This window comes from Eubalaena glacialis, chromosome 3 (genome assembly GCF_028564815.1).
Source record: "Eubalaena glacialis isolate mEubGla1 chromosome 3, mEubGla1.1.hap2.+ XY, whole genome shotgun sequence".
Classification (NCBI taxonomy): Eukaryota; Metazoa; Chordata; class Mammalia; order Artiodactyla; family Balaenidae; genus Eubalaena; species Eubalaena glacialis.
The window spans coordinates 111,389,875-111,417,809 of NC_083718.1; the positions used below are offsets into that span (position 1 = coordinate 111,389,875).

A 27,935-nucleotide genomic window follows, 5' to 3' on the forward strand; every position below is an offset into this window, starting at 1 on the left:
GTTCTTTCCCTGTCCTCAGCGGCTAGGGATGGACCACTGACAGTGGAACATCTGGTCTCCAAGAGCCAAGTGTTATGGTGAGTGTTTTCTTGCTCTCAAGTGAGGGTGACCAACTATTGTGGTTTTTCCCGGATGGAGGGTTTTCAGTGCTAAAACCAGGATAGCCCCAGACAAGTCAGTCACGTTATTTCTGGCCAACTTGTGCCGAGGGAAGCAGCAGAGTAAGGGTTTGCCACGTGCGGGCTCTGGAGCCGACCACCTGGATTAGGGCCTGTCTCCATCATTTCACTCGCCATGTAACCGTGGGTAAGTGCCTTAACGTCCCTGCTCTTCAGTTTTTCACACCCGAAAATAACATCTACCTCTTAGGGCTGTTGTGAAGCCGAAGTAAGATAATGTATGCAGAGTGCCTCTCAGTGTGCTGTGCACGTAGGAAGCGCTCATAAATGGTAGCTGCTGCTGTTGTTGTAGTATTATTATCTGCTGGTATAATGGCAGTCGTTGGTTGGGCAATCCTGTGGGAAAAATAGGAACTGATAGATCTGATGTCAACCCAGAGCTAGCCAGAAGTGATCAAATAACATTCATGAAAGCTTAAGAAGGGGGGAAAGTGGGATTATGTTCTTCCTTTTGGAAACTGTTTATCAAAATGAATTTTAATTTGAAAAGTTTGGGTGTCTATAGGGACAAATTTCCACGATCTGGAAAATCCAGGCAGATAGATTTTTTGGATAAGGGAGGCACAACTCCGTGTGCAGGCTCAAAGCTCTGCAGGCCTCTTCAGTGCCCTCAGTGAGGCAGGGAGGGAGCCTGTTGTTCATCAGCCCCTCGGGGGCACAGTATTAGGCTGCAGACCCTTGGCATGTGTTATGGAAAACCTGAGCTGGGGCTCCAGACACATGTGTTTTAGATCAGTATTAATAGCGTCTGCTTCTGAAGCTCTTATTTCCCGTCAGTAAATTTTTGCTGAGTCATTTGAGCTCATGCATCTTCTGAGACAGTGGTCACATGACCAGATGAAACTTGTGGGCCCACTGCTTGCCTGTGGGCACATATTTTTGCAAACTTGATCAACTAATATTCCTTCACAGATCACACACTGCATGCCCTGCATTGACTTAGGGGCCTGGAACTTACTGGAAGGGGTAAGGTCCAGCTTTGTCCACAAAGATATTGCTTTCTAGCAGGGAGGACAGGTCCATATTCAAGGACTACAAGTTGAATCTTAAAGAGTTTTCTAAACTATAAACAGAAGTATAAACCGTGTGACCGTTAAGCACAGAGTAATACCTTCTGACTGGGGAGAATTGCAAAGGAAGGCACATTGAGTTAGGCTTTGGAAGAAAAAATAGAATAAGTAGGACTTTGAAAAGCTGAGAAAGGGAAAGAAAGTTTGGGCAGAGGGCGTGAGGAAGCTGTAAAATGTATACAGGTTCAGGGCATCATGTCAGGCAATCGGCATGCTTTATTGGACCATAGGAAGCCCAAAGGCAGTTTCATGGGAGATCAGTTGGGCCAGCTAGTGGAAGATGTAGACTGGATGGGAGACTACAGAGTTTGTGCTTTCTTTCATATGCAAGGAGGAAGGGAAGGCAGTCAAGAAAAAGAGCGGTATGATCATGGCCAGGTCTTAGAAAAAGGAATTGGTCAAGGAGGGAGTCTGTCGGCAGTTCTATGCAGGATGCAGGAAGACAGGAGAGAGCAGAGGTATTAGCTACAAAATGCAGGTCAGAGTTGTTGAGGCCCTGAACTTTGGAAGTGCCAGAGAGAATGGAAGGGAGGGAAGAAAAGAGACTAAGGAAACACTTGGGAGGTGGAAAGAGAAGATTTATCTACATTTATCTACATCCAACTCCAGTGTGGGAATTGGGCAAGGTGGGAACAACTGGGAATGGAAGAGGGAATAGGAGAACAATCTGGGTGACAGGTGGTGAAGATGAGGGAAATGGGGTTGTTTAGCTCAGAAAGAAGGTTGACCAGCACCTTAATGAGAGTGTGAAAGAGACCAATGACAACTGTTCCCTGATCTCTTCAGAAAATGGGTCAAGTTAAGGTCTGAAGAATGTGGAGGAGAGGTAAGAAAGAATTTTCAAGTGGGGACCCAACAGCAGGAGACGTTTTACTGTGAGCTCCAATCTTTGCGTCACTGCCTGGAGATGGGGAGGTGTGCCTCCTTCCATCCCCCATACTAAAAACCTAGCTCAGTCTCTCCTTGGTCAGTTGTTTCCTCCTAACCCAGAAAAGTCAGCATCACTGTTGTACAAAGCCATGGACATGGATTCACCACTGGAAATAGCTGTGCTAAATTCCTTTGTTAATTTAAAATAAGCATACTGAATGTAGCAGGAATAAGTGGGTTTGGGTTGTAGAACTATCAAGGACAAATCTCTAGAGGTGGCTGGTAACAGAATGCCACTTAAAACAGCTTTGCCAGAAAAAAGGGTGTATTGGTAGGTTATGGGGGCATCTTGGGTCACCCAAGACAGAAAGTGACTGAGACTTACTGAGTCCTGAGAGCCCTGCTTTGTTCCCTGCTTCTGCCTCTCTCTCTATCAGCTGCCTTTTCTCTCTGCAGGCTGACCTTGACTGTTTCAGCCACCCCACAGCACCCAAATGGTCTGTGCTCAGTGCAGGGGACCAGAGACAGCCAGATCTTGTCTTTCTATCCCAGTTCCAACTGCCTGTGGTCTCTGGCCCAGCCTGATGAACAAGGTCCTACAGCACAAGCCTAGCTGCTGAAAAGTGTGCATTGCTGTGGACAGGGTGACAGTTCTCAGGGAAGGGGTCACGGGCTAGACAGTCACCTCCTAACATCTCTTTAAAAATCATGACAGGATAAAACCTCAAATCTTCTCTGCATGTGTGGCAGAATATTTGAAATGTAGAGACCAGGAATATATTAACCAACATAAAGAACATCTAACATAAAATTATTTAGAAAAGTCACCATTCAGAGTTATAGAATCATATGATGCAAATAAATTATCTATTAAGGTGGCAAAGAAAACATTGACTAGCCTTTGGCATTCTTGAAACTCACAAGGGGTCAACCAGTCATCACTGTTCTGTGAACACGCAGGAACCACCACTTCTGAACCTTCTTCAAGCTTCAAGTTTATGGCAGCTTTGTTTTGATTATGTCACTTCCCTTCTCAGAAATCATACGTATTTGTGTTGCAAGTCACCATAAAACTTTTTAGCAAGAATTTCAAGGCCCGAACCATCACATCTCATTACGCTCTAGTCCCTCCTATTTGCTTCGATTCTGTTTGCTTACCTCCTATTGTATCCAATCTCAGTAGTTTCAAATCCATGTCGTATATTAGATTCCTGTGTCTCACCCCTGAAGATTCTGATTCTGGGTCTTGGGAGTGCGTATATTTTTTAAAAGGTTTTTTAAAAAAAATACGGTATACAATAAACTGTATATATTTACAGTATACAATCTGACAAGTTTTAACATATGTATATGCCTGTGAAACTACCACCAAAATCAAGACAATGAACGTATCCATCGTGCCCCAAACTTTCTTCATGCCCCTTTGTCACCTCTCCCTCCTGCCCTGCCCTTCCTGCTGCTCTGTCCCCGGGAAACGACCAATCTGCTCTCAGTTACTATAGATTAGTTGTATTTCCAAGAATTTAATACAAATTCCAGCTCTTTCTTGTCTAGCTTCTTTTACTTTCTTTTTATAATGATTTTGAGATTCATCATGCTGTTGCATTTATCAATAGTTCATTCCTTTTTATTGCTGAGTAGTATTTAGTTGTGTGGCTATATCACAATATGTTTATGCGTTCACCTGCTGATGGACTCGGATTGTTCCCAGGTTTTGGCTATTACAAATAAAACTGCTGTGTATGTTTGTGCACAAGTCTCTTATGGGCATATACTTTCATTTATCTTGGGTAAACATCTAGGAAGAGAATGACTGGAGAATATGGTAGTTATACATTTAACTTTATAAGAAACTTCCAAACTATTTTCCGAAATGGTTGTACCATTTTACATTTCACCAGCAGTATATGAGAGTTCTAGCTCTTCTACATTCTTGCCAACATTTGATCAGTCCTTTTAACCGTAAACATGCTAGTAGGTTTATAGTGATATCTCATTGTGGTTTTACTTTGCATTTCCCTAATGACTAATTATGTTGAATGTCTTTTCATATGTTTGTCATCTGTGTTGTTGTTGTTGTTGTTTTTTTTTGGTGAAGTTCCTGTTAAGATCTTTTGTTGATTTTTAAAAATTGTGTTGTCTTCCTTTAATTGAGTTTTGAGAATTCCTTATATAGTGTAGATACAAGTCCTTTATCAGATATGTTATTGGCAAATATTTTCTTCCAGCCTGTGGCTTATCTTTTTACTTTCTTAACAGTGTCTTTTGAAGAGCTCCTAATTTTGTCTTTTAAGAGTTCTGAGTTTTAAGTTTCGATTATTTGTTTTTTCTTTCATGGATCACACTTTTGATGTTATAAGAAACTTCTGCCCAACCAAAGGTCACAAAGTTTTTCTCCCCTAATTTTTTTTCTAGAAGTTTTACAGTTTCAGGTTTTACATTTAGGCTTATGATCCACTTTAAGTTAATTTTGGTTAGTTGTAAAAGTTATGTTTTGAAGTTCAGTTTTTTTTTGTGTGTATGTATAACCAATTTGTTCTGGCACCATTTGTAGAAAAGACTATTTTTTCTCCATGAACTGTCTCTATGTTACACTTTTGTTGAAAATCAACTGACCATTACATGTGAGTCCATTTCTGAACTTTCTGTACTGCTCCATTGATCGAGTTGTCTATCTTTACACCAGTACCACACTGTCTTGGATACTGCAGCTTTGTAATGTCGTAAAGTCAGGTAGTGTAATTTCTCCAACTTTGATTTTCTTCTTCAGAGTTGAGCCGTTTTAGTTTATTTAGGTCTGTCACAGGCTGAGTGTTTAGAGGATTATATCCCCAACAAAATTCATATGTTGAAATCCTAACCCCAGGTATCTCAGAATATGAGTGTATTTGGAAGTAGGGCCTTTAAAGAAGTGATTAAGGTAAAATGAGGTCATACGGGTTGGCCCTAATCCACTATGACTGATGTCCTTATAAGAAGAGAAGAACACAGGTATAAATAGAGGGAAGACCCTGTGAACACATAGGGAGAAGATGGCCATCTTCTACAAGCCAAGGAGAGAGACCCCAGAAGAAACAACCCTGCCTCCAGAACTGTGAAAAAATAAATTTCTCTTATTTAAGCCACCTAGTCTGTGATATTTATTATGGCAGCCCTAGCAAACTAATATAAGGACCATCACATTTCCACATGGATTTTTAAATCAGTCTGTGATTTTCTAAAAAGTGCCTGTTGAGATTTGGATTAGGATTGCATTGAATCTATAGATAAATTTGAGGAAGATTAATGAATTAACAACATTGAGTCTTCCAATCTATGAACACAGTTTATCTCTGTCTTTATTTAGATCTTCTTTAATTTTTATAAGCAGTGTTTTATAGTTTTCTTTGTGTGCCTTACCCAGCTTTTGTCAGATCTATCTCAAAGTGTTTAACATTTTTAATGTTATTATAAATAATATTGATTTTCATTTTAATACCTAATTCTTCATTGTGCATAAACAGATTTTTAAATGTTTTGTTTCTTAATCAAACTTCTCATTTTGAGATAGTTGTAGGTTCACCTGCAGTTGTAAGAAATAATACAGAGAAACCCAGTGTATCCTTTATCCAGTTTCTCCCAATGGTAACATCTGTAGTACAATATCACAGTCAGGATATTGACCTCAATACAGTCAAGATATAGAATCATTCCATCACCGTAAGGATCTCTCTGTTGCCCTTTTATAGCCACACCTACCTCCTGCCTGACAACTCATCTCTGATCCCTGGCAACCACTAATTTGTTCTTCATTTCTATAGTTTTCTCATTTCACGAATGTCATATGTATGGAATCACACAGTATATAATCTTTGAGATTGGCTTTTTTTCACACAGCATAATTTCTTGGAGATTTATACAAGCTGAGTATATCAATAGTTCATTCTGTTTCATTACTAAGTAGTATTCTACCCTATGGATACACCACAGTTTGTTTAACCATTCACTCTGTTGTTTCTTTTTATCCTTTTTGTTTCAGTTTTATTGAGGTAAAGTTGACAAATAAAATTGTAAGCTATTTAAAGTGTACATTGTAATGATTTGCTATATGTATACATTGTGAAAGGATTCCTACATTAAGCTAATTAACACGTCCATCACCTCACATATTTATCTTTTTATAATTTATCTTTTTTTTGTTGTTGGCATTGGTGAGAACATTTAAGTTCTAAGCAAATTTCAATTATACAATACAGTGTTATCAACTATAGTCACCATGTTATACATTAGATCCTCAGACATCGTTTATCTTATTACTGAGAAGTTATTGAGTTGATCATAGTTTTTCTTTTGGAGTCTGTTAATATGAAGAATTACACTAATTAGTATTCAAATAGTAAACCATCCTGCATTCCTGAGGTAAACTCCATTTGGTCATAGTAGATTTTTTTCCAATATATTCTAGGTCTTGACTTGTTAAATACTTGTTACTAATTTTTGCATCTATGACTATGAGAGTTATAGATCTGTAGTTTTCTTTTAAAATTGTTTAGTTTTTATATCAAAGTAGTGGTGGCCTAATAGAATGAGTTGGGAAGATTTCCCTCTTCAATTTTCTGGAAGAGTTTGTGTAGAATTGGTATTATTTCTTCCTTAAATATTTGGTAGAATTTCCAGTAAAACCATCTCTTCCTGAAGGGTTTTTTTTTTTTTTTTTTTTTTTTGGTTTTGGTTTGTTATTTATGGCAAGGTTTTTGAGTGTAAATTTTATTTCTTTAATAGATATAGCAGTTATCTATATTTTCTTGAGTGAGATTTAGTAGTGTGTGTCTTTCGAAGTATTTGTCTATTTCGTATAAGTTGTTGAATTTATTGGCATAATGTTCATGTGCTCTTATTTCTTTAAATATCTGTAGAATCTGTAGCTATACTGCTCTCTCATTTGTGACATTGACAATTTGTGTCTTCTTTTATCCTTATCAGTCTGGCTAGAGTTTTTTCAATTTTATTGATCTTCTCAATGAACCAACTTTGGGTTTCAGTGGTTTTTTTCCCATCGTTTTTCTTTTTGTTCCATTAATTTAAAAATATTATTAACTAAAGTCTATACTTTATTGAAATTTCTTTAGTTTTTACCGGTCTGATCTGCATGATAGCAGACCCAGGTGTTCAGACAGTCAAACATCTGCCACTTGGAACAGGCAGGAACATATTCTGTGTGACTGCAGAGGATCACCTCACACCCATTAGCTAAAGTTAAGGAGGCGCTTAGACTCAGTGTTGGCAAAACTGCCACTCCAGCCTGAACTGTCCAAAGATAAAGTGGCCTTCCTTGAAAGATGAGTGTCCTACCATGGGGGCTAGTCAAGCTCTGGCTTAAGGCGCACTTGATGGGAATGTTTTGGAGGAAATTCAGATGCCGACTGGTGGGAGTGCGACGGGACAACCTTACAATTCCATTCCAGCTGGAGAGCATGTGATTTAGTGAACTCCGCTGCCCGTAATTCCCAGTGTGCTGGCATTTCCTGTCTGCAGCTGGGAGGCTGGCTGGGCTGCCTGGCCACCTGCTGCCCAGGGCTCCTCGTAGGAGGTATGTCAGAGGAGCTGGCAGCTGATTGCTACCCAGACAGGCAGCATGCCCTGGGGCCTGCTGTAGGATCTTAGACTCTGGACATAAGCCGCTGCTCCAAGCCAAGTGCTGACACCACTCCTCCCCAAATCCCCACCCTGCGGGCTTCTTCTTTCTATGACCCTGGAGTCACTGTGGCTGGAGTCTTGCAAGGCTGGAACAGGACAGCAGGACAGGCTGTTTTGTAAGTGGTTCTTAGTCTGTCCAAGTTTGTACTTCCTTTAAAAGACCTTTCAGTCGTGTTTTTCCTCCCCTTTTCGTTGACTTGAAAATAGCAAATTATATTTTGCTGAGAGCGGGAAAAAAAAAAAATCCCTCACCTGGAGGATTTCTTTTCAACTCACCTCTTAGTAAACACTGCTCTGAGTGGGTTTCTAGGCTGGCCCAGCACTGGATCTACCAATGAGAGCACTCACAGCACTTCAGAAAGAAGATTTCGAACTTGTAGCCTTGATTTGAAATCTACCCTGTCTCTGCTTCTGTTGTTTTTCAGACCAGAAGGCGAGAGATGCTTGTGGTGTGGGGGGTGTGTGTGTGTACAGTCAAGGGCAAGGGCACATCTATTATTTTGCCCAGTGGTGAAATAGAATGTCAACTGTAACGATAAAAAGGGGCTTGTAGACTAGCAGACTCCTGCTTTGCCATGTTGAATGAACTCAAATCCAAATACCTTAATGTGCTATGAAATATACCCATGGTGATCTAGCTCCTAACTTTCTCCCTGCTTCCTCTCCTGCTCACGCTCCTGTCCCTTCCTCAATAATCTGCCAAGTTGCTTGAAATTCTTGCCTTTAATAATGCTACTTACATGTCTCCAGAAATTCTGGTTAAAAGGAGCGAGTACCATGGGATGGATATCTCACTAACCTATTAGTACCCGTCTTAGCAGGAATGGCTTGATCACATAGGCTAGCTGAGAACCTAGATTCTAGGGTGGAGATAGAATGGGATCTAAGACAAGCAAATTTTGATGGAGAAGGAAGGAGAAGCAAAGGACCTGATGGGGCAGAGTCTAGGGAAGGAGACAGGGCAGAGAGGGGTCCTGTAGGGCAGATGTAAGAATCAAATGAGAGTGTGAACATGATGACTAATGTGTGCATTTTCTGCCTTACCATATACAAGAGTATTAATGGGACGAGGACTTGGACTATCTTCCCAGTCTCCTGAGAGCAACATCGCGAAGACTTCTCCCACCTGGGGCTGCTGCTTAGGGCTGCTTCCTACTGATAAAGCAGGAAAACCACAGAAGTAAAACCTGCTGGCCCCAGGTGCAGCCTGTGCTCATTTCCAGGCCTCCCTCAGAGGCTTTGGAGTGGCAGGAAGTGCGCTGGGCTTGGAGTCAAAAGACTTGGCTGCAGGCCCATCAATACCATGTACCCACTGAGAGATCTTGGGCCAACCTCAGTTTCCTCATTTGTCAGACTGTTAACAAATTAAGTCTTACGGACCCTACTCAGGCCCTAGCCTGGCCAAGGCTCTCTGCCCCAGTGAGGGAGGCTTCTTTTTCCTTTTGGGTTTGAGCAGCCGAATAACGACCTAAGCTGAGATCAACACAGCACAAACTTCATTCAGTGGCCAAAGAATGGAGAAGCGGGACCTAAGTTCACAGAACAACTTCTCACCCATGTGGTGAGAGGGATTTAATTTTACAGAGTAAAGACAGGGAGGAGGAGTGAGGCTAATGATGGGGAGGCATATGCATTAGTCTACCGGGGAAGGGACAGGGCTTTTTCCCAGGAAGCAGGGTGCCACCCCCTTTTATTTTCTTAATGTCTGGTCTTGGCCACCGGTAGGTGTGTCATTTAATATGCTAATGTAGTAAATCAGTGTGCAATAAGACTCAGGGCCTGCTGGAGGTTAGATTTGTCGCCATCTTTGTCCCAGCTGGTTCCATCTGTTTTCTTTTTGTTTGTTTGTTTTGTAGCTTCCTTTTTTTTTTAAATCTCTGGACCCTTTAACTTAAAGACTTATGTTAGCTCCTGCTAAAGGTGGGGTTTGGTGGGTTTTGAGCAAAACCTGGAACAGCTCTGGTGAAAAAATGACATCAGGCTTCTGCATCCACCCGCTGGGTGACCTCACATACTCCTGTTATAGCAGCTACTGCTAATATGCCAATATCTCCCAAATCCAGATCTCCAACCCAGCCCCCTCCTCTGAATTCATGAGGCCTGAATCCAAACTTCCCTGAACGTCTCTATTTGGGATTCACAGGCCCCCGGAGTTTAGCATCAATCTATCTGCTCACCTTTCCTTCCAGACCCGCTCCTCCTCCTAGTCACACTTAGGTGAATGACAATGTCGCCCACCGATGGGCCCCCAGAGAAAGCTGGATGTTTGCCTTAGCTTCTCCCAGACCTCCCACATTCATCCAGTCACAAGTACTGTATAGTCCTCTTAAATCTCTCTCTTTTTTTTTTAACATCTTTATTGGAGTATAATTGCTTTACAATGTTGTGTTAGTTTCTGCTGTATAACAAAGTGAATCAGCTGTATGTATATATCCCCATATCCCCTCCCTCTTGCATCTCCCTCCCACCCTCCCTATCCCATACCCTTAAATATCTCTTGAATCCATCCCTCCTCCCCAGCCCCACTGCCACTGCCCTGAATTGAAATCTCAGCGTCTATCTCTCCCAGACCATGTCAGTATCCTCCTGCCTCACCCTCAGTCTGGCCACCGCCCAATTACTTTTTCTAAACTGCAAATCTCATCATGTGCCTCTTTGACTTCACACCCTTCGTGATTACCTATTTATTCCCCTTAGGGTAAAAATCCAAACTCCTTAACATGTCCCGAAATATTGTGATCTGGCCCCTGAGTTCCTCTCTTGATTCCTTCCCTGCCCACCTTCCCTACCCCATTTTACATTCTATCTCAAACTACATTCAACTACTCAGAGTGCCACAAATGGGCCAGACTTGCTCTTTTATAACTTGAATGTCCTGCTCCCTTGCCTGGCATTCCTTTGGCCCCCTTCCTTTCCTGCCCAACCCCTATCTGCTCCCCCCCAATCAGGAGTGAGATCCATATTCTCCCCCAGGAAGCCTCCCTGGTCCACCTGAGTTAGAATGCACTGTCTTGAGGCACCTCCTCCCAGACAGCTAGCATACTGAGTGGTGCTGCCTATTTCCCCCAGGGTTCTGTGAGCTCCTCTTGTGTGGGCAGTATGCCTCAGCCACCCCAGTCTCCCCAGTGCCTGGCATGGTGCCGAACCATCCGTCAGTGTCTGTTGAATGAATGAGTGACTGAGTCTCTGTCACCTCACAGAGTATCTGTGAGAATTAAATGATGACATGTGAAAAGACTTTGCAAACTGTAAATGTGTTTGTTAGGGATATTCTGGAGAGTCAACAGATTTAGGGAGGAAATGAACAAGCTAGATAGGTCCCCTGGACAGTGAACAAAGAAAGATGTTGAGCTGCGATGTCCTAGGGAGTCAGGAGAATGCGAGGACAGCCCTGAATACAACACATGACCTGGGACTACTCGAGAAGGGAAATGACATCTTGAGGAATCACTCTAGGTCACGTATGCTCGGGGGGATCATTCTTGTACAGCTCTGGTCTGTTCATGCAGCACAGTCATTCCGTTACATGCTCGGGCGGTGAGCAAATATATTTATAGCTTGAAACCAGAGCTTCCTTATGTTTATATGATGGAACATGCAGACTTTTAGAACAACAAACTCATGGTCCTCATTAAAGATGTAGATTAGATTTTGATGACATTTTGACAGAGGTCCTGGGAATGTCCATATTCTCCTTGTCAGTGATGCCTTTCTTGCTGTGTGTGTGTGTGTGTGTGTGTGTGTGTGTGTGTGTGTGTGTATGATAGAGGGGTGGGGGGGATGATAGCAAATGGGAAAGAAAGTACTGCTATTTTTTGTGGGTGCTGCACAAGACTCACTCTACTCTCTCCCACCCACACTCCCCTCCCCTCAGAGCAGAGGTCTAAAGCTAGACTGAAGTGGGGTCTCCTATTTCCCCCTAATAGTGAATACAGATCTCAGGCTCTCGCACTCCATGGGCTAGAGAGAGAGTGTCAGAGGGACAGAAATAGAGAGAAGGGGCCAGGAGAACCCAGTGTGCAGGCAGGGTGGGGATGGAGGTGTCTGGTCGTGGACATGTGGGTGTTTGTTGATTAATGGATGAACGAGGCCCTGTCACCTCATAGGGACATTGTAAAAACTACACCCTTGATGACCTGGGTAGTGCCAGCATATTGGCAATGGCATTTGCCTTGAGGAAGACTAAGAAGGATGTGGGTAAAAGGAGGGGCTCCACATATCTGAGAAGGCAGACAGATAGATCAATAGTTAATTAATTAACCATAGGTGTTTATTCAATACGGTTGTGGATTAAATTGTGGTCCTTGCCCAAATTTGTAGGTTAAATAACCCCCAATGTGACTGTATTTGGAGATAGGAGCTTATAAGGAAATAATTAAGGTTAAAAGAGGTCATAAAGGTGGGACCTTAATCAGATAGGACTGGTATTCTTTTTTTTTTTTAATAAATTTATTTATTTGTTTATTTATTTTTGGTTGCGTTGGGTCTTCGTTGCTGGGTGCGGGCTTTTTCTGGTTGTGGCAAGCGGGGGGCTACTCTTCATTGCAGTGCGCGGGCTTCTCATTGCTGTGGCTTCTCTTGTTGTGGAGCACGGGCTCTAGGCGCACAGGCTTCAGTAGTTGTGGCTCGCGGGCTTTGTTGCTCCACGGCATGTGGGATCTTCCCGGACCAGGGCTCGAAACTGTGTCTCCTGCATTGGCAGGCGGATTCTTAGCCACTGCACCACCAGGGAAGCCCAGGACTGGTATTCTTATAAGAAGAGGAAGAGACATGAGAGATTTCTTTTTCTCCACATATACACACAGAGAAAAGGTCGTATGAAGACACACAAAGAAGTTCTGCAAGCCAAGAAGAGAGCCCTCACCAAAAACAAATCGTGCTAGCACCTTCATTTTAGATTTCGAACCTCCAGAACTGGGACAAATAAATGTCTGCTGTTAAGCCGCCCAGCCTGTGTGTTCTGTTATGCCAGCCCCAGCAGACTAACAAATATCCATTGTGTGCAGAGTCCTTTGCCTTTGGGGCTTGCAAAAGAGGATCCCTTGCAGGGACCCATGGTTTCATAGGGATTTTCCTGTTTGAGTCCCATTCTTTGAGTCTCGTTAGGTAGCATTTCTTTCTGTGACACTATGGTTTGAGATACAATGGTGGCTCTCTAGAATTTTTGAGAGAAGGCACCCTTCATCCTTCATTAAAAGCCACTCCCTCCTGTTCCTCTTTCTGCCTCCTAAATTCAGAAGTTCGTGCACCTCTGCAGTAAATGGGAGAAGAGTCATTCTCAAACTCTTGCTGCACAGGCTTTCTGCCGTAAATAGACTCACATCCCCAGTGGCCCCTGCCAGGCTGGGGGTGCGGGAACATGAGCTCTGAATTCCCCAGATCTTCCCAGTTTGCTGCATGAATGTACTAAAACTCCTTGTCTTAACTTAAAATAAAACTCCTAAGAGGCACATATATGACTTCAAGTTTTCTCAGCATCATTATGACTTTTCAAGGATTAATTTTCAGGAAGGGTTTGATGCATGCCCCCAAGTAAAATACTTTGTTCAAAGAGTGCTCAAGTTATTGAAATAAGCTGCCATGAGTATGGTTCTGAGCTGCAGGGGATGGAGAGAGTTCAGCTTATAGAAGCCAAGGTGAGAGCCCCTGGACTGCTGACAGAGTGGGCACTGGTACCTGCCAGTGTGTCCACCAGCTGCCACTCACAGAACCTTCCATCTCACATTTATGTCCTGCTGGGAAGTGGAATATCGGGCAGGGCTGCCAGCCCGCCATGTTCCAGAGGATTGTTCTGGGCAAACAGAGGTGGCTCCAACCACAGGTCTCATGTGGGTCAACTCTGAGAGCAGAGAAATTGTGAGGGTCACAATTCAAGTAGGTCGCAGGATGGAACCTGACTCAAGGAGAGAATACACAGTGTGGTGCAGCCTTTCCTCTTCGCCCTCAATTTCTCAATGAAGTGAGGAAGGAGGAGCAGGAGGGAAAGTTAGAGAAAGAAGACTATCAAGATTTTTAAACTGACAGTTCTATTGTTGTGGATTAATAATTCATAAAGAGTTATGAGTGGGACTTCCCTGGCAGTCCAGTGGTTAAGACTTTGCCTTCCAAGGCACGGGGTGTGGGTTCAATCCCTGGATGGGGAGCTAAGATCCCATATGCCTCGGGGCCAAAAAAACCAAAACATAAAATAAAAAGAAGCAATATTGTAACAAATTCAATGAAGACTTTAAAAATGGTCCGCATCAAAAAAAGAATTTTTTTTTAAAAGAATTATGAGTTAGTACTCACAGGATTGAGAGTTCACAAGTGGCATGTCTTTGCAACCTAAAATGGTCTGTGCAAGGAGCTGAAGTAAAACTTCTGCTGGACTTGAATGATGTCTAGAACCATTCATCGTAAAAACAGGCTGTCCACAGGAGTTTAAATGGCCAATCAAATATGAGAGATACTTAACCTCACTAAAAGTTACAGAAGGACAGGTTAAAGATGATATATGCTTTTTTGCCTCCAAGAAAAAATTTTAAACGTTTAACAGTACCGCTTTGGGTTCCCAGTTCAGAGGGTGAAGTGGACCCACATGTTTCCTTCCGTCCTGCACAGAGGCCTATTGAAATGGCAGTAGAGATGTGTAAAAGGGAATACATCCATAGCGGTGCAGAGTACAGTAGGTGGGGACATCAGCAGAGTTTTTGATAATTCTCTGGAAGATAGAAAGCAAATGAGATTGAATTGTCAAATAACCCAGAAACGGGGGAAGCAGTATCTGAGGTGTGGGAGAATGCTGCAATGGAGAGAGAGCCGATTTCTGGGAAGGGGAGCCATCTTCCTGGGGGCTCTGGAAGATGTGCAAAGCTCTGAGCTGACAGAAAGGGAAAGTAGAGGTGGAAAGCAGACTGGCAATCAGGTTGACTATTTGCACGATGATCTGTGGAGCAGCTGAGCCAGTTGCCCACCCTCACTCCCACCATATCCCCACCACAGATGCAGAGCAGCTGCAACATGTATTGGTTGCCTTCAGAGATGAGTCTGCTCTTCAGGGAAATTCAGCAGTTTGTCTGGGGAGGTCTAGGGCTCCTTGAGTGAGGGTTGGCCCTCCAGGGTGAGGTTTTCCTTGTTTTGGCCCCAAGAAGGGGGCATACAGGGTGTGGGGAGCATCCCATCAGCCTGATTTCTACCCCGTTACCTAAAGTGAGCAGTGAAAGTCCATGTGCTCCACTTATTGACATATACTCGTGAATGTGAACGGATAAGCAAGGACAGCCAGAGTCCTTGAAAATTAATCATTTCAACAGAAGGGCTGGAAGAAAAGTTGAGGAAATATTCCAGAATGTAGACTAGAAGGAGAGAGATGGAAAATATGAGGGAAAAATTAAAAGACATGGAGGATCAATTCAGGAAGTCCAACATCTTTCTGGCAGGAATTCCAGAAAGAACAGAGAACACAAGGGAGAAAGATTATCAAAGGAAAGGCAAGAGTTTTCAAATTGGAAGGAGCCACTGGAGATTGAGCCAAAAAAAAAAAAAAAAAATTTTAAGGACCCATATACATTGTGTTAAAACTTAGGACATGCAATATAAAGAGAAGATTCTTAGTGATTCCAGGGAGTAAAGATGGGGTAACATAAAGGAATAAGAACTAACATGGCCTTGGCCTTCTTGTCAGTAATTTTGGGTGCCAGAAGAGTAACCTAGTAGAGCAATGCCTTCATAGTGTCAAGGGAATATGATTTTCTGTCTAGAGTTATCAACCTAACCAAACTCTTCACCAAGCATTGGGACAAATAAAGAGCTTTTTTAGAACCACACTACTCAAACCTTCAGTTAATAATATTTATACAATTATAATAATACAAAAACTGATAATTGATTTTCAATTTTCAGAATTAATTTTGTTTATAGACAAAACAAAGACAAATGTTTATCTGGTCTCTTAGTCCATTCAGGATGCTATAACAAAATACCAGAGGCTGGGTACCTTATAAACAACAGAAATTTATTTTTCACAGTTCTGGAGGCTGGAAGTCCAAGATCATGGTGCCAGCATGGTTGGGTGCTCTTGAAGGCCCTTTTCTGGGTTGCAGACTGCCGACTTCCTCACATGGTAGAAGGGGCAAGCAAGCTCGCAGGAGCCTCTTTTATAAGGGCACTATTCTCTTCATGAGGGCTCCACCTCTTAAAGGCCCCACCTCCTAATACCATCACATTGGGAATTAGGATTTCAGCATATGAGTTTGAGCAGACACAAACATTCAGACCACAGCATTGAAAGATTACTTGTGTGTACACTCCAATAAGATGAAAGAGGAATACAACAAAGAGGAAGTCATGGGATTAAAACATATTAGAAATAAATAAGTTTGTAATTAAAATGAAAAAAACATGGCAGCAACTGTGGTGCATACCTGGAAGACAATGAGGCAACATTAAACCATTCAAAAATGATATGTTTAATAAATTGGATGATCATCATATGGTAATGATCATATATATTTCTACTGTCAATTAGTTAAAAAAGAAAAGCAAATAGAAACCCCAGGAAAAACAAAAATCAGAGGGAAACTCTTAATCCAAATAAGAAGCAACCTAAATTAAGGCATAGTTGTGAGAAACTGATTAGGTTAAGGAAAGAGTATTCATTTGATTTTGACTTTTGAACATTCTCTTGAGTGGTTTAGGATTATTTTCTTCCTTACTTGATTCTTCAGTAAATAATTTTTATATATTTACAGAATTATAAAAGCTGCCTATTGATCTTCAATTTTTAGAATAAATTTTTAGACAAAGTATGACAGGCTTAATTTTGGTTTCAGAATAGAATATAACTATTGCAAACCCAATAAATGTAAAAAGGAATGGAGCAGTGATGGCAGAAGACAGGAGGTGAAGGATGTGGGGAGAAAGGGTGGGGGAAAGAGTAGAGGGACTGTTTCTTCAGTTGCATAGTGACAAATCAAGGGGAACACTGTCTAAAATTATGAAGGTGAAAAGAGACAGTGAGAGGATAAGTTAACACAAATCTCTGTTCAGGAGTCAGTAAATACTGTAGAGAGTTGATAAATCAAGAAACTGAGGCATAAGCATATTATTTAGTATTTTGTGGCGACCACCACAATAACTAAAATCAGAATTGGCTAAAGTTGGTTAGCATAGGGAGTGGAACAGTGTAAGGAGGGGGAGAAGGAGATTTTTCACAGTGTTATATACTATTTAAATGTAATTTTCATCATGTGTCAGTATTACTTTAAAATTGGAAATAATAATACTATTACCAAGTGTTGAAATTGGTGAAGAAAATAGACCCTCTTATACTCTGCAAGAGTGAGAATGAATTGGTCCAAACTTTTTTTTTTTTTTTAAATTTTATTTATTTATTTATTTACTTATGGCTGTGTTGGGTCTTCGTTTCTGTGCGAGGGCTTTCTCCAGCTGCGGCAAGTGGGGGCCACTCTTCATCGCGGCGCGCGGGCCCCTCACTATCGCGGCCTCTCTTGTTGCGGAGCACAGGCTGCAGACGCGCAGGCTCAGCAATTGTGGCTCACGGGCCCAGTTGCTCCGCGGCATGTGGGATCCTCCCGGACCAGGGCCCGAACCCGTGTCCCCTGCATTGGCAGGCAGACTCCCAACCGCTGCGCCACCAGGGAAGCCCTGGTCCAAACTTTTGAAAGAGCAATTTTGTAATATTAAAAAGAACCAGACTCTCCCTCAAGTAATAATATTGTGTAATAAGTCTCCAATCCACAAGGATGCTGTTGAGTGGCAGCTGGCAAACCAAGAGGAGGCAGAAGGATACACAGAGGTTCTCCTTTATTGAACACGAGTGTGAACAGGTACACACACATGCTCACGTCCTGCCACATCTCACATATTGACTCAGTAAGATGGAAACATCAGCCGCCCAGGTTCTTAGAGTTCTCCCGTCTCCAGCTTTAATTCTTTATAGTGATCCTCACATGGAAGGCTGTCTCTAGAGGTTTCTCCATCCTCACATGACTCATCTTGGTTTACTGTTGTGGAAGCGACTAACTTGGGAGCTGGGACTTGTCCCTTCTGGCAGAGTCTGAGGCTAACCACAGTGTTCTAAAGCCCATGGACACTGGCCAGCCACTTGGAGGCATACCCTTGAGTCTGCCTGGCCTCTCCTTGTGGTTGCTCAGAAGAGGCTCTGTTTGTGTTCCAGATGTGGTCAGCCTATTAGAGAGGCAGTCCCCGTGGCCTGACATGCTCACTCTCCCTGTGTCATCGCTGATGTTATGGGAAAGAGAACACCGTTGCCTTTGGACAGCCTTGGCAATGGCCGTCCAACTTGAGTAGGGAAGCCAGGTTCTTCCCGTGATTTGGTGATGAGGCTCCTGGGAAATACCTATGGTCAAACTACATTTTTGTAGAGCATAAGAGTTAACACATAATTACTCACAGAAACCCTTAATCTCTGTTTTTGATGAGGAAACTGATGCTCAGCAATGATAAGGCAATTGTCCATGATGATTCCACTAGAAAGTAGTAAAGAGTATGGATTAAGATCCAGATCTGATTCCTAATCTTTATTTTTTCATACTACTCTGTGAGATGTTTTTAGGACTTCTTAGTGTGATACTTGTTGGGATTAGACAAGAAGCTCTTTACTCTGCTTCAGAGTTTTGTAGAAATCCCTATACTGAATAGTGATATCCAACATCTCACTTTGTTGGGCTTTGGATTGGATCCTAAGTTCGCTACTTAATGACTGTGTGCCTTTGGTCATGTTCACACGACATCTCTGAGTTTTAGTTTCCTAATCTGTGAGATGGGGATAGTTGTCTCCAAGAAAACCTCACCAGGTTGTTGTGAGGTTTAAATGACATAATGTACATCAGGCACTAAGTAGGAGCTCAAAGCAGTGGTGTTGATGGTGGTTGTCAATGTGTAGAGAATTATTTTGAGACATACTGGATGCAATAAACAGCCTTTCAAAATTTCCTCTTCAGATGAGTTCCTAATTAGCTACTCTCCTGTCTTCTAAGATGTAACTCATCTTCACAAATTAACTTTAAAACTAGCTGGTTATACTACTTTGTAAAGATAATTTTGAGTTAGCAAACTCTCTTGCCAAAAACAACTGTAAAAGTGTTGTTATGTGCCAGATGCTGAGCATCCAATGCAGGCATAATGCAATCAGATGACAGAGTCTCATTCTTTTTTGTCCACAAGAACATGGTTTCTCAAGGAGGAATGAAAACTGTGTGCATGGTACGCAGGGTCATTTTCAATTCATGAGACAGCATCCTTTCTGTGTGGGAGAGAGGCATTTGTTAAGTGAGTGCCAGCATCACAGGTGATCAGAGCATTTGTACTTGGTAAATTCATGCTTATCAGGTTCATAGGCAAACAAGTGGAGACTATTAATAACAGCTTTTGCACTTTGGAGAAAATGAATGTCAGATAAAACCATAGGCTGTGCTCTTCAAAGGAGGGTAGACAGGAGATGCGGAGGAAAGCAAGCATCTCGTCTGCAATGAGAGGACTGTGACACTGGCCCCAGCCATCAGGGGGATGGAAAAGTTACGTCATTGCCTGTGAATTGGGGTAAGTCCACAAAGACACCAAATGCAGAGGAAGGGAGGGAGGTGAGGAGCAAAGATACACGTGTAAAAAGGAAGATAGGTGTAGATCACTTAGGAGAGACTTGTTCTTGGTGGTAATATAAAGTGTCCACACCCAAATGTATACATGCTATAGACCTAGGGTCCCTCAAGTGCAGTGAGGCTCACAGAGGGGCCTTGATTATGTGTCTGCTTGGGGGAACTCTGAGAAGTCAGGCCATCACAGGCCCTAGGGGTAAGAAGCCTACTTGCTCCTTAGAAGAAAAGGTGATGGAATTGTAGGATTGGTCTTCAAAGTCTTGGTGTAAGGGATAGATATTAAGGCTGTACCAACCCCGAGTATGGAAGAAGAATAAGGGAGAAAGAGGGAATTTCTCTGGCAAGCTAGGAAATTCTCTCTGGCTAATCGAATGTGTTGAAGGACATGAGTACCTTCAAATCCAAGTCAGTGAAAAATGCTTTGAGTAGGACTCAGACTGGTCTTATTTTGCAGCACTTAAGAGACCTGAGTTCATGCATTTCAAATATTGAGAAAGTTAATACTTAAAGATGCAAGAGAAAAAAAGCATGAGTCAAAACTTCAGAGCAATAGAAGAGATGGGGGCAATTTTGCCCCCTATCTCCTTCCAGGGGACATTTGACTTTTTTGGTTGTTACCTTGGTGGGGCGGAGGGTGATACTGGCATCTGGTGGGTTGAGGGGAGCTGCAGTGCTGCTAAATATCCTACAATGCACAGGACAGCTCCCAACCCCCAACAAAGAATTATTTGGTTCAAAATGTCAATAGTGCAGAGGTTGAGAAACCCTGGGTTAGAGTTATCATCCTTTATACCAAATGTATCAACCATTAAACAACGTAACTCACTGAATAAAAACAAAACAAAACAAAACAAAAAACACCACATGTGAGAACAGAGGCTTATGCTAGAGACAGAATAAGTCATGTGATTAATAAAGTCACTGTAAATGAGAAATCTTAGCTTTTCCTCATCAGTCCCTTACCCTAAGCTTTTCAAATATGAAGTAAGACTAATTTAATAGAACCATATTTTTAAAAGCTGTACAAATTTTATAATGGCATTGTTATAACTTTTAGAATATGTATTATTATTCTTTATAGTTTATAAATCACATGAATTGCCTTATTTAATGTTTATAATTTGGTATAATTATCCCAATTTTATAGACTTCCAGAGGTTACATTTTAGTTTTTTTGGACATCTGCTATGTGTCAGGCACTGTACTAGGTATTGTGGTTGTTACCCAGACAGATAAAAGCTTAGTCTTGAGAAGTTCAGAATCTCCTAGGGAGCACAGAGAAGTGATACATATAATAATAGAAGTATAAACATAGCCATGGGAGAATGGGCGAGGGAACTGAAGTCATCTGCCAGAGGTTACAAAACTAGTAATTGGCAGATCTGGGGCTTGTCTTAAGGCCTCCTGAGTCTCAAGCAAGTCCTCTGTCTTGGCATAAAAATATAACCCCCTTAGCTTTTCCAGAGATGTAAAATCAAACCTGAAGAAAATCACTCAAACACATCCATAAATTACGGAGTTGGCGGAAGTATAGAAACACGGTTGAAAAGTCAAGAGTAGGATATTAAAAGGCAAGATAAGACCTTGCAGGACAGAAAAACAAAGAGGCTCCTGGCCTCAAACCCACCCGAGCGTGGGCTGTTCTTGAGGTTTGTAATTATTTTAGGACCCACGCCCCCGGGGAGGAGTCTGACTTTGAGTTGGAGGAGCAGGAAACAGAAATCACTTGCGGTTGGGCTAGGAAGTCCCCTCACACGTCGCCAAGTACCCCTTCCTCCCCGGGAAGCAAGCGGGGGTGAGGAGTTCTCCATCTAGGGAGAAGGCTTAGGTGAGTGGGAGGAGCGGCCTGACGACGCCGGTAAATAGCGGTAAATAGCGGGGAAAGCACAGCAAGCTCCAGGCTCTAGAGGCTTGCCTGCCACTGGTCAGCTCTTGCCCGACTCGCTTCCTCCCCCAAACCCAGAGGGAAATATGAAGCCACAGTTTACCCACAGTTATTCATCCTAATCACAAGCAAGAAGCTGATTGCAATGAAGCATCATTTCACAGCTGTTTGCTTCCGCTTCTACTTACGGGGAGACGTACTTTGTGCCACCGGGCCTTGCTTAGCCGGCCCTGAGCCCCGCGCACTCAGGCTGCACTGCTCCCGTGGAGGAGGGCGGCCCGGCGGCCCCAGCGGCGGAAGCCGAGGGACTAAGTCATTCCCTTTGTCCTTTCAAGCAGAGACGGTGTAATGGCACCCGTGCTAGTGACACAAAGTACTCTATTCACTCAGGCAAAGGCTTTGTCCCCAGGGGAAGGAGCAAGAGGTAAACGTGAAATCTGATTTGCCTGTGTCGTGTGGAACCACAAAATCTTGAAGCCATGGGCTCTCCTGCCTCCCCCTCCACTTCCTTGTCCCTGAGGCTGAGTTACCGTCCTGGTTATTCTGCCTGGCGCTCCACCATGAACACAGTTGATTGGACCAGAGCGAACACCTGACCTGGCTGGGCCAATCACAACCTTTCCTGGGAATTTGGAAATGGGCCTCAGAGACACAGAACAAGTCCCACTACTATAGGTTATTCACCTTTGCTCTGTGTTGAAATTGTCCAGGTAATTCTGAAAGTGTGTGCACACATACACACACACACACACACACACACACACACACACACACACCCCTGGTCTGTCTGTAGTACAGCCTGCTCTGCAGACCCTCCTAGTGCAGCTAGGCACAAGTGCACAGAGAAGCAGACACACAGAGGATGAGGTGGACCTTCAGAGAGAAACTGGAATGAGAAACTCTCGCTCTAGAAAGAGTAGACAGTGATCTTGACCCATGATAGTTTTCTATTTCTGGATTCCAAGCCCCCTCAGGCCTGGTTGTAGCTCTTGCCCTTGAATCCTCCTTTTAAAATGTTTCTTCTGAAGCTACTTCGAGTAGCTTCTATTACGTACAACAAAATGAAACTTCACCAAGACTTTCTCACAACCCAGCCAACACTGGTCACTGCAACCTGCTTATTTTACCTCAGAAACCTCTCTTACATCTCATCCTTGTGGCCTTTTCAGTGGGGTTCTCATCCTTACCCTTCCTGAGTGGGCTTCCTGGCCTCTTCTCTCTCATCCAGCCTCCACATAAAACAGATCTGACCCACTCACCCCCAAACTTAGAGTCCTTCACTGGTTCCTCATTACCTATTAAAAATAACAAAATAGTTCTGTATAAATTGATCTGTAAACATACCTCCTATGTTACTAACTGGGGGAAAAATGCAGGTCAATACGTATAGGATCTTTTAAAATGTGATTTAAATTTGTATACATAAAAATTCCTGCATAAATTTAGGAAAAAGGGAGGACATTTATTAAACTATTAGCAGAGGTTTCCTTGGTATGGTGATTTTGGATGGGCAAAGAGAAAATTTCCATTGTGTTGTACTTTCTATAACATTAATAAAGGATGGGGAGTATAGGTAATTTTTAATTTTTTCTATTTTCCTCCAATATTTTTTTAAAACTTTCCAAGGTCCTTCACATTCTGCCCCCACCTACTTCCCAGTATCCTTCCCACTACTCTGTGTCCAGCTATTCTAAGCTTTTCATTCTTGCCCAAACTTAGGATCCCCTTTCATGTAACTGTGGCATTGCCTGTTCTGTGCCTTCTTCCTGAGATGCTTGTACTTCATTCTTCATCTGAAGTGCTTCTTCTTTTTCTTTTGACCCAGCTCAATTATCACCTCCTCTGAGAAGGCTTCTTAGACTGATCCATCTCTATCCCACGTCAGAGTTAGTTGTTCTGTCCCGGTGACCCTTTGGTCCCTGCTTCTCTGTCTGCTATTATACCACCAAACTGTGTTATGATTGATGAGGTCACATGATTGTCTCCCCAGTTTGAGGTGTGCTCCTTGAAGGTGAAGGTTGAGACTTATTCGTCTTTCTCTTCTGCATGTAGCACAGAGCTGGACTAGTAATGGCTGCACAGAAAAATCTTGGTTGGTTGAATAAATGAATGAGTGAATGAATGAATGGGTGAACAGGCTCTGCCACACAAGGTAGAGCCATGATGCAGTTGCAGCCTTCCCTACCTCTACCAGATAAAACTGACCAACTAGAACTCATCAGAGATCTGTTCATGAGCCAGTCTCAAGCACAGAGCTGTTGCTTTTCACCAGCCAGTCGGCTCAGTTACCAAGCTGGGATGGTAATCGTTCACATGACACTTTAAACATCATAAGATCAGTAGGAAACATGTTTCTAGTGGTTAGTGACTAAGAATAAAATCATGAGGCTATGCCTATTCTGAAAACTAAGTGATGGACCAGAGCTGATTTCTGTGTAAGTACTCACTACTCCCTCTTTCCCAACATGTAAAAAGAATTCTTTAATTGTACACTCCTGACTTCTCCCCCACTTCCAAAGAGGAAGGATCCTTGTTGCTGGGAGAGAAGCTAAGTCAAGCTATATAACCCAGTCCTGGGGGAGGAGGAGAATGGAGGTGGAGGCAGAGAGTAGAGAAGTTTTCTTCAGGGATAGGAGGAGAGCCTCTCAGAGCAACTCTGAGCAAAGGAGATGGAAACGAAAATGTAGTAAATGTTTATGAGTTCCTATCTTTGTCTAGCTTCCATAATGACTTGCATGAGGGATGAGCAAAGAAATTCCTTTTAATCTATTTTGGCTATTGTCCTGTGCTTCTGAAATGTGACACTGTCCCAAGGCCCACACACAAGAGTTCAAGTTTTGTAAAAGGTATACCTATAAGTGGAGGAGAAGGGACTGCAAAAAGATCAAGCGTGTCTTTCACTCAGGGCTTTGCTAGCTCCACAGCTGGCTCTGCCAGAGAGAACACAGCCAGGGCAAGCAGAGGCAACAGAAGTCCCAGAGCTGGTAGTTTTGGCTGTGTTTGTCTCCAGGAGGAGATGTCCTGGATAGTGAGGCACTGCATCGTGGGGGAAGAGGGGAGGGTGACCCAAACAAGACACTGTCCTCACCATTCCCTGGGGCCCTTAATCCAGGGATGTCCAGGAGTCCGTGGGGATGACTGGAGGGAAAAACTGAAGGGAAACTCAGTCTGGAGCCAGGTTACAGCTTGATGTGGGTACCCTGGGGCAGCCTGAAACTAGACAGGCTTCCACCGCGACCAGGGATGCCCCAGGAGCTGCCAGACCACCACTGGGTCGTGGAGCTCACTACTGGCAGGTGGTGGCTCTGGGGCAGCCAGGGTTTCTAATACATTAAGTACCCCACATACGAACGAGTTCCATGCCTAGAACATGTTCCTAAGTCCAATTTGTTTGTAAGTCCAGCAAAGTTAGCCTAGGTACCCAGCTAACACAATCGGCTATGTGGTACTGTACTACAATAGGTTTATAATACTTTTCACACAAATAATACATAAAAAACAAACACACACAAAAAATAAAGAAAACATTTTTAATCTTACAGTACAGTACCTTGAAAAGTACAGTAGTACAGTACAACAGCTGGCATACAGGGGCTGGCTGGCATTGAGTGAACAGGCAATAAGAGTTACTGACCGGAGGAGGGAGAGGAGGTGGGAGATGGTAGAGCTGAAGGATTGTCAGCAATAGGAGACCGAGGGCAAGCTGTATTTCACTCACGCCTGACATTGATGGCACAGGTTCTGGTTCCTTGCTGGATCAATTCTATCTACCCTCTTGAAAAAATGATCCAGTGATGTCTGGGTAGTAGCTCTTTTTTTCTTGTCATAGATGACAGTAAAGTGCACAAAAGCACAACCCCTTGTGGAGGATGCACGCACGTGACAATGTATGCCAGACACGTGAACTAGCTTACCTGATTGGACATGCAAACGCATATTCGCATCTTTGAAAGTTCGCAACTTGAATGTTCGCAACTTGAATGTTCACATGTGGGGGACTTACTGTATCTCAACAATAGTTTACTCAAAGAGAAACCACTGGAGACTGCCCTCAGCCCACACGCCAGCCGGCTCCGTTATGGCGACCACAGCCCCAGCATCGTGATTAGTGGTGATGAACCAGGTTATGACTTAGATTTATTTTGTATACCTAATCATTATGCTGAGGATTTGGAAAAGGTATTTATTCCTCATGGACTAATTATAGACAGGACCGAACGGCTAGCTCAAGATGTGATGAAGGAGATGGGAGGCCGTCACATCGTGGCCCTCTGTGTGCTCAAGGAGGGCTATAAATTCTTTGCTGACCTGCTGGATTACATCAAAGCACTGAACAGAAATAGTGATAGATCTATACCTATGACTGTAGATTTTATCAGACTGAAAAGCTACTGTAATGACTAGTCAACAGGTGACATAAAAGTAATTGGTGGAGATGATCTCTCAACTTTAACTGGTAAGAATATCTTGATTGTTGAAGATATAATTGACACTGACAAAACAACGCAAACCTTGCTTTCCTTGGCCAAGCAGCATAATCCAAAGATGGTCAAGGTTGCAAGCTTGCTGGTGAAAAGGACCCCTCAAAGTGTTGGATATAGACCAGACTTTGTTGGATTTGAAATTCCAGACAAGTTTGTTGTAGGATATGCCCTTGACTATAATAAATACTTCAGGGATTTGAATCATGTTTGTCATTAGCGAAACTGGAAAAGCAAAATACAAAGCCTAAGATAAGAGTTCAAGCTGAATTTGGAAACATCTGGAGTCCCATTGAAATCACTGGGAAAATTATCAAATGTTCTAGTTCTGTGGCCAGCTGCTTAGTAGAGCTTATTGCATGTATCTTCTAAGAATTTTATCTGTTTTGTATTTTAGGAATGTCAGTTGCTGCATTCCCGAACTCTTTATTTGCACTATGAGCCTGCAGACTATCAGTTCCCTTTGGGTGGATTGTTGTTTGACTTGTGAATGAAAAATCTCTTAAACCACAGCACTATTGAATGAAAATATTGAAATTGTATCTATAAGAAACATTTAAAGAAAAGAATGTATTAGTTTTTTAATTGGTATTTTAATTTTTATATATTCGGGAAAGAACAGAAGTGATTGAATATTGTTAATTATACCACTGTGTGTTTAGAAAAGTAAGAAGCAGTCAGTTTCATATCAGTGACAGTATTTAGAGGTAACGTTATGTCAGATAAACCATATATCCTGGAATTATTTTAGTAGGTTTCAGCAGTATTAACTATTTTCCCGCTTGTTCAGATTATTTCTGGTGAATCTTTGTCAACAGTTCCTTTTAAATACAGGTCAATAAGTTCCAAAAACCTACCACTTTTTGAAGTCTTCAGTGTAAAAATCCTTAAAATAAAGGTTGTCTCTTTAAAAGAAAAAAAAAAGAAAAAAAGAGAGAAACCTCTGGGATATACTCAGAATCTCCCCCAAAGTGGCTGCAGATCCTAAGATCAGAAGGGGAAGATCCTGGGTCAAGGCAAACATTAAAGAGACAGTAACACATATGGGTTAATTAGCTGTGGGGAGAGGAGCTCTTGATCATGGCAACCCCTGTGGTCCAGGCTTATTACTGAAAAGCTGAGCTTGGGCTAGGGAACAGCAAAGGTAAAGCAAAGTGGCTTGTTTGAAGGGAGGCATCTTGGATGGGAAGCAGTGGGGTGCGTTTGACTACAAAAGCCAGAAGGTCTGGGGTTGAGGCCTTGCCCACTGCTGACATAAATAACATTGGCCTCTCAGTTTTCACATGTGAAAAATAATATCTCCAATATTTTGTACATGAGAGTTTGGCACATAGTGTGCATTCATTCATTTATTCATTCTGTAAAAACATTAGGCACTTGCTATGTGCCAGGCAGCAGGCTAGGCACTGGGGACACCGGTGAACAGGTAGACGTGGCTCCTGTCTTCATGGGGCTTACGTTCTACTGGAGGAATCAGAATGTTGGTTGAGTCTGGATCCCTCACTGCTTACCCCTTCCTGGGACCTCTTTCCTGTGGAATGGGCTTCAGCCACTACTTTTATTTTATTTTATTTTTTAACATCTTTATTGGAGTATAATTGCTTTACAATGGTGTGTTAGTTGCTGCTGTATAACAAAGTGAATCAGCTATACATATACATATATCCCCATATCCCCTCCCTCTTGTGTCTCCCTCCCACCCTCCCTAGCCCACCCCTCTATGTGGTCACAAAGCACCCAGCTGATCTCCCTGTGCTATGCAGCTGCTTCCCACTAGCTAGCTATTTTACATTTGGTAGTGTATATATGTCCATGCCACTCTCTCACTTCGTCCCAGCTTACCCTTCCCCCTCCCTGTGTCCTCAAGTCCATTCTCTACATCTGCATCTTTATTCCTGTCCTGCCCCTAGGTTCTTCAGAACCTTTTTTTTTTTTTTTTTAGATTCCATATATGTGTTAGCATACGGTATTTGTTTTTCTCTTTCTGACTTAGTTCACTCTGTATGATAGACTCTAGGTCCATCCACCTCACTACAAATAACTCAATGTCATTTCTTTTCATGTCAGCCAGTACTTTTAGAAAGTGTTAGCTGGGAAGGGAAGACTCAGAACACCAAATTTTAGGACAGATAGGGAAGTAGAATTGGTCTGGCCAT

General features: G+C 42.6%; 2 pseudogenes; both read left to right on the top strand.

Annotated features, from left to right (window-relative positions):
- LOC133087083 (phosphoglycerate kinase 1-like) overlaps positions 1-27,935 on the top strand; it is a 109,388-nt pseudogene that overhangs the window by 55,663 nt on the left and 25,790 nt on the right.
- Positions 1,445-26,030, top strand: LOC133088964 (hypoxanthine-guanine phosphoribosyltransferase-like; annotated as a pseudogene).